The sequence below is a fragment of the Myodes glareolus genome, chromosome 16 (genome assembly GCF_982192425.1).
Source record: "Myodes glareolus chromosome 16, mMyoGla1.1, whole genome shotgun sequence".
In the NCBI taxonomy this organism is placed as follows: domain Eukaryota; kingdom Metazoa; phylum Chordata; class Mammalia; order Rodentia; family Cricetidae; genus Myodes; species Myodes glareolus.
The window spans coordinates 17,663,887-17,678,395 of record NC_142041.1 but is presented as its reverse complement, the minus strand read 5'-3'; the positions used below and the strand labels follow the sequence as shown (position 1 = coordinate 17,678,395).

Sequence of the window (14,509 nt, the reverse complement as noted above, 5' to 3'; positions counted from 1 at the left end):
TCTAAAAATTAATAATAAGATAAAACAAAATCAAACCAGAATAGGACAAAACAAACAGAAGAAAGAGCCAAAGAAAAAGCACAAGAAACACATATAGATGTAGAAGCACACATTTGTACACACAGAAATTCTATAAAAAATGGAAGCCATAATAAATATGCAAAAGACCTGTAAGGTGGGGGCCGGGGGAGGCTGGACAAAGCATTTTGAGACCACAGTTAAGAGCCAGGGTGGTTACGTGTCTAGTTCATTACAGGCACGGTTTCAGTTTCATTCACAGTGAGCCCTTGGAAAGGAGGGCTTTCTCTCTGTGTGTCTCAAACACAGGGAAAGAGGAACTCAAAAGGCTCATTGGCCAGAGTCACACAGAACAAGGCAGTGACAAAACCAGGATTTGAATTTCTGTCTAACAGGTTTCAAAGCTAGTGCCTCCCGTGACCAGAAACATGTAAAAGGATCATGCTTGGTATTGAGTTCTCAGCGTGTTTTTCCCACCTCCAAAGTCCCTTCTAGGCTTAAAAATGAAGATTCTATGGTAAACAAGCCTCCTCTTTATTGCTCAAATCACAGCTGGCAAAATCTGAATCACCCACCTTTAGTTTTCACCAAGCTTCTCCAGTGTACAGCATCTTTCCATCTTTCTTCATAGACCCCTTGCTGCCCTCTTATTCCAGTCACCCTACATTCGTTCCCGGCTTTGACTTTGACGAGGGTATGTCCTCCTTATCCCAGTTCCCGTTCTAACCCTAGTCTTGTATGTAAGTGCTCTTGCAATTTTAGCTTTCCTTAGAGGCCTTTTCAGAGAAAGTTAGATAAGGATAGTTATTCCTTGACTGTTCACCCACATATTATTCTCTATAATTATCCTCTATAATTATTATGCTACGTAGGTTTGCATTTTCATTGAACATAGTTTATATAATATATAATTTGCGCAAAATACATATATACCATAAGAGCCATCTTCTGTTTGCACTGTGTCTATGGCATTGCTATCTTCTGGAGCTGATGGTTCAAGAATGTTTATAATTTTAAATTGTGGTAATTTGAATGGTAATGTCATGTCTCCCATAGACGCATCTATTTAAATACTGAGTTCCATGTTGGTGGAACTGTTTGGGAAGGATTCGGAGTCAAGCCCACAACATTCCTAGTTAGCATTCTGCTTCTTGTTTGTGGATGAGAATGGAAGCTCTCAGCAATTGCTCCAGCACCACACAATGTTTGTCTGCCCACCACTATGTACCTGCCATGATGATCATGGAGTCTAATCCTTTGGAAGAATGAACCCCAAATTAAACTCTTTCTTTTATGAGTTGCCTCAGTCATGGTGTTTGGTCAGGGCAAGAGAAAAGTAGCTAAGACAATTGCTATTTCTCAGACTTAAGCAGACTTCTACCTGTTCGTATTTCCTTAACACATAATACTATATTCTTTTTCATGCAATAATATAAAGTTTATCATTTTTGTATGACAGAAGTTTACTTTTAGTAACATGTCAAAGAATACTTTGAAAAGCTCCTTTAGCAGTGGACTAAAGTTGGGGAATTAAAATAAACAAACAAAAATGATGTTTAGACCATTTCATACACAAAATAAGCACAGAGCCTGGCCTAGCAGTGCAAGTCTGTAGTCACAAATACTCAGAAAGAATGAGGCAGGAGAATCACAGATTCAGTCCAACCTGGATTACAGAGTGAATTCAAGGCCAACCTGGGCAATTAGTGAGACCGTGTCTCAAATGAATGGTTGTAACGGGGTGGTTGAGTGCTTGTCTAGTGCAAGCCAGGCCCTGGATTCAGATCACCAGCAGCTGCTCAGAACCAATGATTCTCAAACTAGCTGCACATTAAAATTCCTTGACACACCTTAAAACAATATCAGTTCTTAGATCCTAACCAGAGAAATGCTGACTAGAGTTTTTTTCTAGGTAGGACTTGAACTTTTTTTTTTCAAGTGATCCCAGGGTCTTCTGACAGAGGATCCCTGCCCTAAGGGTTCCTGAGGCCACAAACAAAGACACAGAGTCATTGCCAGTCCCGCATACTCACATTTTAACTAGGCAAAGTGCACAGATATTTCCAATTCTGCATACTCACACCTTAACCTGATATGGGACAATGGTTTTACCCTGCAAAAATTTATTTCTTGTACTTGTTTAATAAAATGTGGATTGGCCAGTAGCCAGGCAGGAAGTAGAGGGGGGCCAATAATAGCAGGGAAGAGGAATTCTGGGAAGAGGAAAGACTCAGTCTGCAGTTGTTACCCAGACACAGAGGACACAGGATGTGACCGTCTCACTGAAAAAGGTACCAAGTCATGTGGCTAACACAGACAAGAATTATGGGCTAATATAGGTTATAAGAGTTAATAAGAAACTTGAGATAATAGGCCAAACAGTTTATAGTTAATGTAGGTCTCTGTGTGTTTCTTTGGGACTGAACTATTGTGGTACCTGGCAGGACAGAAACCTCAGTCAACACTAACCAACCAAGAAAGTGTGTCTTCAAAAGCTTATTTGGTCCCAGCAAAAAGTCTAGAGAAGGGATTTTCATCTTAAAAAAAAAAAAAAGAGAAGGAACTGTCTCTCCCAGCTAGGAAGCATTCTCCATCAGAGAGGTAATTGGCTTCCATTATTGGCCTCCTGACAATATCAAACTGAAATCTCAGACCCAAATACAGGGCCATTTCCATAAAATTCCATTGAAGGCTAAATTTCATTTGTTATCAAATTTCAACATTTTGTATATGAGCTCCATTTTACTTGTTTCTACAGTCTAAATATCTTTCGGAAGTAAGGACCCACAGTATCTCTCTGCAAAAAGTCTTCATTAGTTCCCAGATGTCAGCCATCTTGGCTGTTCAACTACTCTTAAGTAGTTCACAACCAGATCATACGTAATAGCTCCTCTGCCACTGCTGTTTTGAACACACCACGCTGCAGCTCGCACCCTGATCACTACTACCTCTGGACCCCAAAACAGCACAGTCACACATGTTCATGGGTACTGAGGATTTCTGTCTTTCTCTTCTGGTCTCGACTGCTTGAGTTACTACCTCAAAATTCAAGGAACAAGGGAGGTATTCCTGTTTGATTGGCTGACCCTAAGTTGTGTATCCATTTCTTAGCTTTAAGGGAATCTGGAAAAAGAAAGAAAGAACCACAAGTTTGACCTTATGAAGCAGGAATCAGTCTAGTCCTCTGCCAAAACTCAGACACGATGCTATTTCCAAAATAAAGGTTAGCTTTAAATTGGACAGCCCCAGCATAGTAAATATTTCCTATAAATCTGGTTAAAATTATTATTGAAAAAAGAAAAAAAAAGAAGGATATTAAGAGAATCATTGTCCTATCTAGTAAAAAGAGAAGTCATTTCTAGAATTCAGAATCACTTTCAGGAAGGTTTACAATTTATAATAAGACACTGATCATGTGACTTCGTTTAATATTTTAATTCTAAATATCAAAGAACTAGTGAGTTGTTAAGATATTTGAAATTAAAAAATTAAATTTCTTTCTCATACTAAAAGCTGTCTGGTATGGAAGATGGAAAAGATGAAGATGTCTGATATGGGAGTATCTCCAAAGTCTAGGTTATTCAGGTTGGAATAGCACCATGAATTTCTAGGAATGTTCTTTATAAGAGAATTATTACTTCACTGTTTGGGAAATACTGTACTTTCTGAAATCATGCCCTTTCTCCCGTGTCCAGTGGACAATTGTGAAAACACATACACACTCATACACACACGCACACCTAACTTAGTAAGAAGAACGGATAATTTGCAGTGATAGTTTGTCATTTAGATTTCAGAATCTAGAAAGGCAACATTTTTTTGAGAATGCAAAATCTATAACTCTATAATGAGGGCGACTTTTTGCAAGAATCGGAAGGACTTTATGCTATAGAAAGCTCAACCTTATCTCTCGTCTCCAGCCCAATATTGGATTATTTGTAATGGACTTTCCCCAACAGAAATGTTTGCTACCAACACATACACACACACACACACACACACACACACACACACACACACAGAGAGAGAGAGAGAGAGAGAGAGAGACAGAGACAGAGAGAGAGAGAGAGACAGAGACAGAGAGACAGAGAGGCACACAGAGAGATGCACAGACACACATATGCATTCACACAACTGCTAGAAGCTTTGAACTGACAATGCTTTAATCAGGAATCAAAGCTGCCCCTACTGATAGCATCCTTTCGTGAGAACTTTCGTCAGAACATTTGCTGAGCACTTAGCCTAGAAAGGGAAGCCAAAGCCCTAGATGACGTCACAGACGACTCCTCTTTCTTAGGTAACAACCTTGTGACCTTTCCTCCCTGTTAATGCTATCCTTGTAACACAACATCCCTTCCTCCACTGGTTCATGCTTCTCTCCCAGATCCAACCAATGCATAGGACAGGCAAGGTTCTCAAATTTGCCCTTAGCTGTGTTGTGCTCTTTTCGTGTTTCTGTTCACACGAGCTTATTAATCTCTAGAATTTGGTTTGAAAGAATTGACAGGTACCAAAACAAACAAACAACAACAATACACCAGGGGAAAATATTTTTTCATGTTCCAGTAGGATGGAAAAGAGACCTTAAGACTATGTCTAGAAATGTCACAATTTGAAAGTCTCCCAACAGTGTTAACGTGAGGTTGTTTCTAGTTTTTGCTATTCCTTCGGGATTCCATCTCTATTGCCCTAAATAAACAGAATTTAGAGACTTTTGAAAACTAATATTATTTTCTCCTACCCTTAGATGAAGAAGGAGAAGGGAAAAAGGAAAAGATCTGAACCTGTCTCTCTCAGTCTTTGTCAATTTTTTTTTCTTTTTCTTTTTTTTTCCTTTTAAACTCACTTCCTCCTTTTGCCCAAAGCTCCAAGGGACTTCATTACCAAAAGCAAAAGCTACTCAAAAGGGGGAGAACAACAGACTATGGCTCGCCCAATCCCAACAGATATGTCTGCAATACAATTGCTGCACCTAATAGTCAAGGAGCATCACAGAAGAGTGGGTGGTAGGATTTTAAGAGCCAGAGGACTAGCAAGCCCGCTGTGAGGTTGTGCCTTCTAGCCGTGATATGGAAGTTACATGCGTGCAATCTCAAAACGGCTGCCTAAACAAAACCTGAATGATCCCCACACTGGTTAACAGACACCTAACATAGAGGGGAGAAATCTCATGGGACCCCACCCATAGATGAAGAGATCCAAGAAATTAACAGCTTCTGAGAGAGAGAAAATTCGTCTTCCTCAGGGATGTGCCCCCTGGTTAGTTGTTGAACACTGAGTTGCCAACCCAAGTGGTTAGCAAGCCATACTGGATGAATCCAGCAGGCTATATTTATATATTTATTTGTTTATATATATATATATATATATATATATATATATATATATATACATAACAACAATGATTAAAGAAGAGGAGGCTGTAAATTTGGGAGAGAGCATGGGTAGACATGGAAGAGGTAGGAGGGAGGAGGAGAGGGAAATGATCTAATTATATTCATTCATTTTTTTCAAATAAAAAAAGTAACTTTAATGATATCTCAACTGGAAGGGACTATCCATCCATCTATACACTCCACTCTGGCCTAGGGTGGGAAACTATAATAATTGATAGTGCCGTCTAAGAAAAAAAAAATGGGAAGCGCCTCAGAGAATGCCTTGAGCTGTCCATACTAGGAAAACTGTGTGGGACTAGCGGGCAGAAAGAGGCAACTGAGAAAGAGGTTTGCCCATCCTGAAATCAACAGCAGAGCTGTGGAAACTTGTCTCCAGGGGAAACTTTGAGAGCTGTGAGTTACGTTTTGGCTGCACCATTTTGGGGAATACTTGGGCAAAATACAGAAACAATTCATTGAATTAAAGTAGTATTGGGACAACTGAGTCAAGCAAAGGCAATTTCTAGAGGCATGGCTCTCATGACCTCAGTCGTAGGGGCAGAAACTCAGATTACACATGGCCGACAGAATCTCTAAAAGAGCCAGAGTTGAGTGGATCCTGAACCACGATGAGATCAGATGGAAAACGGCCATCCTGTGGGTCTCCAGAGTCCTCAGCCGGTTCTCTGTGACCTCTTTAGAGAAGGTGATGGCCGAGCAATGACTCAGATGACTGAATGCTACTATTGGGTAGATACTCTGCTGGACTCCAGCGAAGTCTGATGTCACTTGTCATACCAACCATCATTTCTAGAAGGATCCAGTTCAAAAGAAGTCTACAGGGATAGTGTAATCTCCCCATCCCAGTGTCCTAGAGTGTGTGGAGGCAGTGAATCGGAACGCCTTAGGATAACTCTCACCTAGCAGTAGTTAATGAGGTAAGGGTCAATGCCAAAACAGACCAAACATCTGGACAAATATTTTAAATTGATAAATACCCTGTGGCCTGCTTCGACTCCAGTGGAGACCTGTGAAGGCTAAGCTGCCATATGTGATCAGTAGGAACTCTTTGGGTTTTGTGAAAGAATTTTGGCAAGAGCTCTTTGAACCATGTGCTCCCTGAAAAGATCTAGGGAAACTCCTTTGGCCCAGATTTCTAAGAATCTAGATAAGATTGTGTGCTGGCTGGTTTTTATGTCAACTTGACATGAACTAGAACCATCTGGGAAGAAGGAATCGTAATTGAGAAAATGCCTCCAGAGGACTGGCCCATAGACAAGTCTGTGAAGCATTTTCTTGATTGGTGATTGATGTGGCAGTGCCATTCCTGGTCCTGGACAGTATAAGGAGGTGGTCCTGGATGATATAGGGAAGCAGGCTGAGCAAACTGTGCGGAGAAAGTTGGTAAGTAGCACTCCTCCATGACTTCTGCTTCAGCTGCTGTTGCTAGGTTACTGCCCTGAGGCCCTGCCCTGGGTTCCTTCGATGACAGAGTCTGGTGTAGAGTGTCAATGAAATAAGCCCCTTCCTTCCCAAGTTGCTTTAGGTCATGGTGTTTTATCATGGCAATAGAAACCCTAAGTATGACAAGTTGTGAATATTGTCATTGTAGCAAAGGGGTAAATTTTATAGAAAAAAAAGATTATTTTATGCATGCAGTTTTCATTTGAACAATTATTAACAACTTAGTTTGTATCAAGATTGGCATTTGCGGTACATATAGCTTCCCAATAGTTTTATGTTCAAGCTAAATTCACCTCCAAGCCTTCTTTGTCTAGTGTATTTATTTACTTAGCTACACCGATTTCTAGCAAAGATACCGCCACATAATTTTCCTATTGAATTTGTTATCATCAGTGGATTTATTGCACAGCTTCATTCCTAAGGCAAATTACCTATGACACAATGGGTGAAATAAGATGAGGTCTTCTAACATTGACTTTTATACGAGTTTGGAAAAGTGAGCTTTCAAAACGCCTTTCTATTGATTCAAAATGAAGTCTGCTTTATTATTATCAAATTATTACAAAATTTTCAGTGTGTTGTTTAATGCATTTTGATTACTATAAGGGTGATTTGATAATAGTGCTTCCCAATGGGGTTGCTCCCAGGATTAGTGAGATGGCGGGTAAATGACACTAACAAAAACAGAAGAACTGCCCAGTGCAGTTGACTTCTGAGACCTCTGGCTGGTAAACCCTTTGTGGCTTTTCTGTTTCCTCTTTGTCCTCTTGTTAGACTGTCACTAGCAAAATTTATTATTTGGCTCCCTAAAGACCCTACACATAGTGTTGTTCCCTAAACCCCTTGTTACCCTCACAATTTCTCCCAATACTTGCTATCTACCATAATGAACATCATTTCCACAAGCTCCTTCTGGACTCCATCCTGCATCCTTCTCTGCTGGTTGCATATCCTTCTCAGTAACCTTTCTGTCCCTCTTATGGGTGAATCTTTGGCCAGTGCCCAGCGTCAGCCTACCTTAAATAGCATCTCTTGTTCTGACCTACCACACCTTCAATGCTTTCTCTGTAGTTCAATTTTCAGAGTACAAAGGGGGAATGGAAGGAGGAAGTGAGGGGTTGTTAGGAGGGAAATAAGGTTAAAAAAAAGGGAAAGAGAGAATGTGTGTATATGTCAGAAACTGAGAGACACACAGAGAGAAACAGTGATGAAGAAACAGAGAGAGAGACAGAGAGAGGGAGAAAGACACAAAGAAAAGGAAAGATGGAGAAGGAGGAAGCCTTTTAGTACTTAAGAGTCTTGAAGAAAAATTAAAGAACTAGGGGCTGGGGAATTGGTTCCATGAGTTAGAGCACTGTGAGGCCTTAACTTCTAGTCACACAGCACCCATAAAACACACAAAAAACTGAGCATGGAGATCAGACCACAATAAAGACCAGAAGCCATGGGTCACAACAGAAAATATTCCACTCACAGAACTCTCAGACTTGGGCCCATCAGGAGTGCTCCTCTCCTGAACGGGTTTTCTTGTGTGAAAATGAACTTCTGCCCAGTCACTCCCCCCAAATTATCAGTGAAAAAGAATTCTAGCTCAACCAAGACAAAATTGACCTTTCCACACTGAGGAATGTCTGTTTGGGAATATTATTTTAACGAGGCAAAGATGAGTTACATTTGTTTGTAATGCAGGATGTTACTCTAACTGTGTAACAGTGTTATATTTGTGTATGCTGCCTTTGTTTTAATGATGTAAGGATGTGTGTTTAATTCTGTAAAGATGTGTTGCACTTCTTTTACCTTGCCTGCCAAAGGTCTAATAAAAAACGGAACGGCCAAGAGTTAGGCTGGAGAGGGATAGATGGGGCTGGTACGCAGAGAGAATGAACAGGAGAGAAAATGAGAAGAGAAAAAGCAAACAAAAGAGAAAGAAAGGGACATGCCTGGGGCCAGAATCCTGGTAGCCGCCAGCCGGCCAGACACTGGAGACAGCAGGAAAGTAAGACATACAGAAAGAATGAAAGGTAAAAAACCCTGAGGCCAAATGTAGATAAAGAGAAATAGATTAAAGTAAGAACTAAGCTAAGGCTGAGCATTCAAAACTAATAATAAGTCTCTGTGTCATGATTTGGGAGCTGGTTGGTGGGCTAAAAGAAAAAGACCTGTTTAAATACCCTAGGGCCAGTTTGTTCTACTGAAGTGGAGCTCAAGGTAGTGCCCCAGGTTCAGTGTTTCCATTTCTTCCAGGTGCAAACCTCTCCCTGGATGTTTTTGGGAGGGGGCAATGGCGAGACCTTGAGTTTCAAGGATATTCTTATGACTCCATTACAAAATGGCCAGCAGGACTTGATGGCTGGGCTCGCAGCAATACAGGGTACTGTGCAGGAGGTACGTACAGGAGTGCATTTTGTAGTAGTCTCTGCTACAGTCTGAAATAAAGAGCACTGAAGTCTCTCTCTCTCTCTCTCTTTTGCATACACACACACACACACTCACACACACTCACACACACACGCTGAGTGTGGTCCCACAAACTTGTCAGTCCTGTGCAGTGAATGAGGCAGAGAGAGAAAGAGCAGGGCACCAGATGTCCTCCCCAACCACTGCACAACCATGGATATGCAAACCTGCACCTCCATGCATGTACCATGGCCTATACCACACAACACAAAATAAGTAAAACTAAGAAATGGAGGGGTACTGGAGAGATGGCTCAGCGGTTAAGAGCACCAACTGCTCTTGTAGAGGTCCTGAGTTCAATTCCCAGCAACCACATGGTGGCTCACGACCATTCATGATGGGATCCTGATCTGGCATGCAGGTGTACATGCAGATAGAGCACTCATACACATAAAATAAAATAAACAATTTTTTAAAACAATTAAGAAATATAGAACTGGGTCTGCACTCCTATCACTAGGCAAGGACAAGGAGAATCAAGTCCAAGGCCTGCTTGGTTCCACGTCTCAAATAAAACAAGAGAGAGAGGAAGGGTAGGGGGAGAAGGGGAAGAGAATAAAAATATAATTAAAATGGGAGAGGATCTAACAAATACCTCGTTATGGTTAGGAGTTAAAGCAGAGGCCAAGGAGACTCTGGGAAGTCTGTCCACCCTCCGCTCACTCCAGGCCTTTCCCCATCTGGCCAATATGAAGCAGCGTGTTTTGACTTCTATGTGGTGACTCATATTTCATTTTAACTTAATCTTTAATGAATGAAATTGTCATCATTTCCTTCTAATAGACTTTGAAAATGAAACTTACATGCTCAGAGCTAAAGTGTCTCAGATGGCCTGACCACAGGACCAAGTCTTTTGACCACTGAGCTCCCTCAGAGACCAGTCCAAAGGAAGGAAACATCTAGTCTACCAGTTCTTTCTGAGACTTGCACAGCAATTCTCTTGCTGATACATTTTAAGGACCGAGGGGTGAGGAGGGGCAAGGATCTGACTAAAGTCGTATTTGTGTGTTTTTTTCCACACACCAGCATCCTCCATAATCCTGATAAGGAACACATAATAGCAACTGCTGCTTTCAAGAAACTTCCCTTACATCGCTACATTTAGCACAATCCTTTCAAGGCACAAAATGATCTCCATCTTATAATGGAGATGACAATGGTCCAGTGACTGAGTCACGTGGGTGGGCTTCAACCGGTATCTCAGAGGTTGCCCAAAGCCCTCATTGTACCCACACTACTGTCTTCTAATTGGTTTGTTTTGTTATTGTTGCTGTTCTGACTTAGTTTTGTTGTGGTGTTTGTTTGTTTGGTTTTTTGTTTATTTGTTTTGGTCTGTTTTGTTTTTGTTTTTCCTTAGAAAAAGAAACATGTATTACAACTCTCATGCCTGTGGCCCTCTAATTCTGCATGCAAAGATTAAAATGATAAAGAGATTAAAACCATTCAGATCATTAATTCCTGATTATCTCAAATCGCCAAGTAAAGCTAACTTATCCCACAAGCCAAGACCTTTCACCAAGAAAAGGAATAAAACAAACACATTATTTTATCTTTCATTATGTGGTTTTCTTATCCCAGAGAAAGGCAGTCAGCTGTAAAATTAAAAAATAAAAACCAAATGGTTTTTAAAGAAGTTCTAACATCTATATTTAACAGGTAAGAGAAAGTCAAAAAGATGATACTGGACTGAGAACAAGAAAATAGGAATAATCAAATTCTACAGAGAGAACACCGGGTCTTGAGTTCTAGTCTTGGATCTATTAAGCAAGTGTCCTTCATTGCGAAGCTGTGATAAAAGAGGAAAGGGAGAGAGAGGAGAGAGAGTGAGAGGAAAGAGGAGAAAGTGCTGTGGGATAATGTTCTTGTACCCTGTAAAGATTTATCTCTTGTATTGGTTAAATAAAACGCTAATTGGACAGTAGTCAGGCAGGAAGTATAGACAGGGCTACCAGACTAGCAGTATTCTGGGAAGAGGAAAGGCTCAGTCTATGGTCACCACCCAAATACTGGGGAAGCAAGATAAAAATTCTGCACTGAGAAAATGTACCAAGCTATATGGCTAAACATAGATAAGAATTATGAGTTAATTTAAGTTGTAAAAGTTAGTTAATAATAAGCCTGAGCTAATGGACCAAACAGTTTATAATTAATATAAGCCTCTGTGTGTTTCTTTGAGATTGAACAGCTGCTGGACCAGGCAAGATGGAAACTTCTGTCTACAAAGAGGGTTCCCAGAGGGTGACAGGAGAGAATTGACTTCCACAAGGAGTCTGACCTCCAAACATACACCATGATAGGCAGACATGCTCAAACACATACATACATACACACACACACACAAATTAATTAATTAATTAAAAAAATACTAAAATCCTTTAAAGAACTGTTATCTTAAGAACACATCTCAGCCTTTTGGCTCGTCGACCGTCAGTGAGGCAACATGGGTCACCAGCAGCTCTACTGGAGTCACCCGCGGAAGTTCGGCCAGGGATCCCCCTCCTGCCGCGTCTGCTCAAACCGCCATGGTCTGATCCGGAAATACAGGCTGAACATGTGCTGCCAGTGTTTCCAGCAGTACGCGAAAGACATCGGCTTCATTAAGTTGGACTAAGCGACCTTGATTGGATTCTTCAAGACTCTACCCAGTGAAACAGATCGATGCCAGTCTTTGTACATAAGAATTAAAAAAAAGTGAAGACCGTCAAAAAAAAAAAAAAAAGAACACATCTCAAAAAAAACCCACAAACCGTTAATATCAGAAGAAGCAAGGAGGCAGCATAAATCCTAACGATGTTAAAAATAAGAAGCTATTAGTTGTTTGTAACTTTGACAACTTAAGTGAAATAAGTAAATTCCTGATCAAGTCCTGAAACTGACACAACAAAAAAAAAAACACCGAAATTCTGAATTGCTCTTATACCTATGAATTAAATTCTTAAATAAACCCTAATAGTGGCTGTTGTTTAGTCCTGCTGGAGCCCTAGATCTACAAGTTACATGTATATTTACATGTGCACACATGCACACACCCCTCTAACATACTGTGACACCCAATCCCCAAGGTTTCTCTCTCTGAAGCTATTTCTGACACACCTCCTAACTCTTCCCAGACAATATTACTAACTTGGAACCAAGCATTCAAATATATGAGCCCATGGAGGTCTGATGGAGGAGGGTCATCTGTCTATTGTTACTTTCATTGGTTAATAAAGAGACTGCCTTGGCCTTTTTGAAAGGCCAGCCCTTAGATAGGTGGAGTAGAATGGGAGGATCTTATGGAGCAAACTGGTTAGTTGGAGGCATGCCCTTCCCGGGTCTACTGAGACCCTGGCTGTTCCTTTGCTTCCTTTGTACCATAATATGAACACCCTATAGCATGAGTCCCTGTCATGCTCCATGGGAACACAGGCCCAAAGCCATCAAGGCTAAATGCCCATGGACTGAAATCTGAAATCAAAACCAAAACCTTTCTTCCTGAGGAGTTGATGACCTCAGTGATTTTATCACAGTGACGGAAAGCTGACTAACACAGGTTCCAAGTGTGGAATATCTCCAGAACGCCTCTCTGATTCGTCAAAGTGGAGAGACGTTCTGAGTTCTAGAAAATAAGAAACCAAGAAAAGTCTTCAAAGAACGAGGGGTAGAGAAAAGGAGGCTGAGGTACCAGAAGGATCCAGGAGAGGCTGTGCAGATGGGATCCTGCCTGTGCAAATTCAGCATGACCGCGAAAACTGGGCTATTGAAAGTAGAACAGAACATTTAATAATGGGACTACAGCCAAGCACCCATTGCTCTTGGTGTCTTAGAAGGTAGAGTAAGATTGTCTAAGGTTATCCAAATCAAACTATTCGAATTTATAGATGCTTCCTCTACATATAGGTTTCCAGAACAACACCACTATGTCCTTGGTGAGCTGTTCATGTGCCGCCTATGTTCATCTTCCTCCAGAGGACTCTTCTGAGCAGACTGCCTTCATCAGCTTTCTGCTGCAAAGAAGAGATCATGGCTACAGTGCTAAGACCTCTCTCAAGATAGGACCAGAAGATGCAGGCAAGGAAGCGAGGGAATGTGTGTGCCGTATCCTCTAGGATCCCCACCACCACCAAAAAAAACCCCACCAGGTAGGAACTGTGTGATTACTGAGCATTCTGGAACAACATTAGAAGAAAAGCAATAGGTTCAGGTAAAGAACTAAGGTGACATTCTAGTGTCTGGCATGTCTCCAGAGGTTCAAGTATGGAACTTTGCCCTTCAGTGCAGCGAGACTCAAGAGATGGGACTCTGCAGAAGCCAATGGACTATGGAAGCTGTGATTTTATAATTTGGTAGTCTATGGTGGGGGGTTGATAGAGACTTAGGAAGTGGAATCCAACTGGTGGTGTGCCCTTCTTATTCTGGGCCCTTCTATCTGCTTCCTGGACCTCACAAGATGAGCAGCCTCCTGCAACATGCTCCTGCCTTGATTCTTTGCCTTATCGACAGAGCCAGCTGGCAACGGACTGAAATCTTTAAAACTAAGAGTCAAAATAAAATGTCCTTCCTTGGAGCTGACATTCTCAAATCTGTTGTCACAGCAAAGTAAAGCTGGCTAACATGTTAAGCAGCACCCCTCACACACTGGGAAAATGTGGAGGCCAGATGACATAGTGCTGATATGAACTTATTTTTAGACCTTCCTATTGAAAAGCAGTATCCTCTGTTAGATCACAGTGGGGAGATAAGCTAGCTGTTCCTGTGGAGTTGAGCACAAAGCAGGATACTGAAATCCCTGTCTAATAGCCCTGACATGTCACCCCAATGTGCACCCAGTCAGTTTAGATGCTCCCAGAAGCTGATAACTTAGACCAGTTTGAATGCAGAGAGGACCCTTCCAGAAAGTTTTCTTGGACAATATTACTAAATGTTTTCTATGGGCACCAAGTTGTCTGGTTTTTTTATTAAACAGATTTCATGTGTTCTTAAATTCTCTAGGCTTCACATCTTAGTTAGAAAATCAACATAGACCATGTCTGGGCAAAATAATGGAATATGACAAGGTAACCAACCACAAACTCACCTCAGGCATGATGGGAAACAGGAAACACAATCACCCTAGGGGTGTAACAGTGTGTGTCTGTGTGTATGGAGTGTGTGTGTATGATGGTGGTGGCTGTTGTTGTTACCGTTGTTAGGCGGATGTGGAGGCTTAAGAACAA

The 14,509-nt window shown here is 41.2% G+C and overlaps 1 long non-coding RNA gene and 1 pseudogene across 1 annotated transcript in view; both read left to right on the top strand.

The window, feature by feature from the left end:
* LOC146891410 (uncharacterized) overlaps nt 1-14,509 on the top strand; it is a 61,477-nt gene that overhangs the window by 34,567 nt on the left and 12,401 nt on the right. The window lies entirely within an intron of this gene.
* On the top strand, nt 11,711-12,036 carry LOC125391018 (small ribosomal subunit protein uS14 pseudogene; annotated as a pseudogene).